Source organism: Stylophora pistillata, chromosome 5 (genome assembly GCF_964205215.1).
Source record: "Stylophora pistillata chromosome 5, jaStyPist1.2, whole genome shotgun sequence".
NCBI lineage: Eukaryota > Metazoa > Cnidaria > Anthozoa > Scleractinia > Pocilloporidae > Stylophora > Stylophora pistillata.
Window position 1 is genome coordinate 16,214,827 of NC_142523.1, and position 3,528 is coordinate 16,218,354.

At 38.3% G+C, this 3,528-nt stretch overlaps 1 pseudogene; it reads left to right on the forward strand.

Moving 5' to 3' along the window:
• The first annotated feature begins 592 nt into the window (after positions 1-592).
• On the forward strand, positions 593-2,209 carry LOC148730542 (collagen triple helix repeat-containing protein 1-like; annotated as a pseudogene).
• Positions 2,210-3,528: the final 1,319 nt, after the last annotated feature.

Below are 3,528 nucleotides of genomic sequence, written 5' to 3' on the forward strand. Positions count from 1 at the left end.
TTTCTAAAGCATTAACGGCATCAGCATCGGAGCTACAGAAAGTCCGTCAGTCCGCCATGACAGCCATGACTACATGTATGGTGGTTAAGCTTCAAATAGCGCATAAAACATTTTTTTTTGTGAAGGACACCCGCGAAGGTCTATCGTATCCCTAAATTCTCGTTTGCTCAATTCAAACCACATGATCATATGGCTAAAGATAACATAATGAACATAGTACGCACTGTCTGTTAGGTCATTTCAGTTTCCAAGCGGATGTTTTATCAGGTTACAGAGCTCGCTTGTGACTAGCTATGTCACAAAAGCAAGAGAACGCATTTTCTGGGTTCTATGACGTGATAAAGCCACTTGGAATAATGGGAAGACACTCGTGTTCTCTAAACATTCCGCGTGGCCGTATTTGATTTTCGAGCAGTTTACAACTTTGTTATCATTTATCTTCAGCGCCTTCTTATCAAGATTCTTTTTAAAACATGGTAACTGACATCCTACATCTGTTGAAATTCCCTATGATATAAATACGCACCTACAGAAGGGGATATTTTACAGAGAAAACAAAGTTTTTACGTAAAGCAATCATTAAAGTGTGGCATCACTTCTTATGACGGCTGTCTTGGTGTCTTTCTTTCCAGGAGTAAGTTTAATGGGAACAACTACCAGTCCTCAACAACACAATGCTCAAGCTGGCGCTGACAAAAACCCATGTGAGGTACGCTTTATGTCTTAACGACGACTATTTACCAAACTAGAATTGCGATCGTCGTATGTTTACTTCATTAATTATATGAGTATTCATTTCCAAGCTAAGGGAAAAACAAATCCCTTATCAATAATAACTTTTTAAAGACAAAGTAGAATATTACTGTAAATATCTTCTTTCGGGGATGTCTACGCTACACTGTGAGATCATTTACTACTCCCAGCTGTCTCCTGAAGTTTACCAAGTAATTACTTCTCGAAGAAACTACTGTGTTACCTCAGCCGGTAAGTAAATATCAATGAATATCTAGTAAGTCGAGCCAATTACAAAATTTTCCTTGTTCTTTACAGATATCTATCTTCGCTCGAAGATTTTCTGGGATTCCTGGATCCAATGGCATACCAGGAATGCCTGGAATTCCTGGAACCCCGAGGTCGCGAGGACAACAAGGAAAAGATGGAGCCAAGGGAGAGCCTGGTGTCCAGGGACCGAGAGGCATGACAGGGACAAGAGAAGAAAAAGGAAATCAACGCTTGCGTGGAAAAAATGGAATGATAGGAATAAGAAGAGATAAAGCTGATCAAGGGTCACGTGGTGTCAGTGGACCGCCAAGAATGAAGATTGTAAAAGGAGAGGTGGGACCAAGGGGAGAGAAAGGAGAAAGTGTGAATGGTGCAGTGTCACAAGCCAACTGGAAACAGTGTACAAGTGTGTGTGGAAAAATATGAATAATGGTGCCAATAATGGAAAATCAAGATGAAGAAATATCGACAAGCATGCGATGAAACATAAATTGAGCATTCTACAACAACCATATCGGAAAAAGAGATTTTGTAAAACGCTACTGAACTTAAACTATTAATTGACTTTATTACAATTCTGCACTTCATAGGAGGCAGGACAAGTACAAGGTCATTTTAATTCCCTATCTTGCTATTGTTAAAAATAATTCTTTGAAGTAAGATTGTCTTCTTGTTATTGGTAAAAGGATTGCTCATTCAACAAGCTGCAGTCTGATACAGCCGTTAAAGTCTCATTCCAGGGTAATATGAGAGTCTGTGGCAGTACTCATTGTGGTTCTTCAAGTTTAATGGAAATGAATGCAGTGGACCAATGACAATTGAGGCTGTTGTGTACAAAGCTTGGTTATCTGGGAGTCTTAATCTGCTTCATCACAGATCATTTAATGGATACTGTGAAAACATTCCACAGGGCGTGGTTACTGTGGAACTATGGGTAGGGCAGTGCGCTGGTCGTTCCTTGGCTGATGCTTACTCTGGATGGGAATAATTATGATAGAGGAAGTGTCTAGAGCCCAGTCCTAATCAGCCCTGTTATTTTCTCTGAAAAATGCAGTAGGATATTCCATTTTCATTTAGCCATTATTTCAGCTTTCATAATTTTCTCATATTTCCCACATCCCCAATAAATCAAAGTTACTTTTTGTCACAAGCACTTTTCTCAAAAATAGGATTCTATTACTCCGATTTAAAACTTCTGCTCTATTAAACTTTTCTTTACATGTTTTAATTCATACTGTATAGTTATTTAGGATTGTTTGTTGATTTTTTTCCCTGAATGAGTTGAAGTTTGTTTCTGTAATAAAACAATAACAATAAACAATTAAACTTCTCGACTTGTGTTATTAAACATGATGACAGTATGAGCTTCTTTGCATTTTAGAAGCATTAGAGAGGTTGTCCCACTGTTTTCGTACCTCACTTCCACCTATAACCAAAAAGATACACACTAATATGCCTACTTGTTGTGTTTTCTGAACCATCTGTGCTCAGTGTAAGATAGAAGCACACATAACCATTTGAAAAACAATTTAAGCACTGGCCCCTTATATTCTAGAGATAACCTCTGTAATCAGAAAACACTCACAGATGTGAACCTTGCTATGATTAAAATGCTTAAAACACATAAAATAATGATAATCGTAGAAACATCAAATTTGACCAAAGATTAACAAGAACCACAAAAATATCATTCTCAACACAAATCTGTAGTTTGTAACATTAAAACACTTCATTGAGTTTAGAGATGAAATCATGACACCGCCTCATGATCGGCGTAGAGCAAACAAACGGTGTTTAGCACGTTTTTTATTAGTTAATAGGGACCTTAAGCAGTCAGAAAGGCAACGCCAAGGAAGGCTCCGATTAAAAAATGAATTTCTACTCTTAGTTAGAATTTCAAACATGGCTGCAGGAGCTTACTGTCTCATATAGCGCCACAGCTCAACTTCAGCATGACGTATAAAAGTAGCGTTTAGTTCCAAATGAAAATTAAAATAATTTGCCGTCGCGGTTTCGGTTTGCAGACGACGCAAATTTTGGTGATTTCACGTTGTTGTTTTGCATAGGACGGCTAAGAAATGTACAAAGTTTCAAAACGCACGTGCTCAGCTATTGTTCTGCCAATTAGATCTCTTTTTTTTCCACGTCCTCGTTGCCGTCGCCGTCGTGGTTCCTTAAGGTCCCTAACGATCGATCCAGAATACGTACATCCCCTTATTGACTGAAAGGTCAAAATATGTGAGATATCAGGGGGAAACTTGGTTGGGCAAATATGTTAAGCAGAAAATATCAAGACGGTCTCGGATCCGAAAGCCTCCTTCTTTTATGTATCAGGACTATAACATTTCCTCTCTGATTAATTCAACTCTGAATCTAAATCGTAAAACAACTTCTTTAGACTACAACTCCAGCTAAGACTACTGAATTGCTATCAACAAAAAGGTATTTACGTGCTTATATTCTCACCTGGTGGTGTTTTCTTAACTTTCAAAGTTGACACCATACCTGTGCGCTACGCAAGATAGC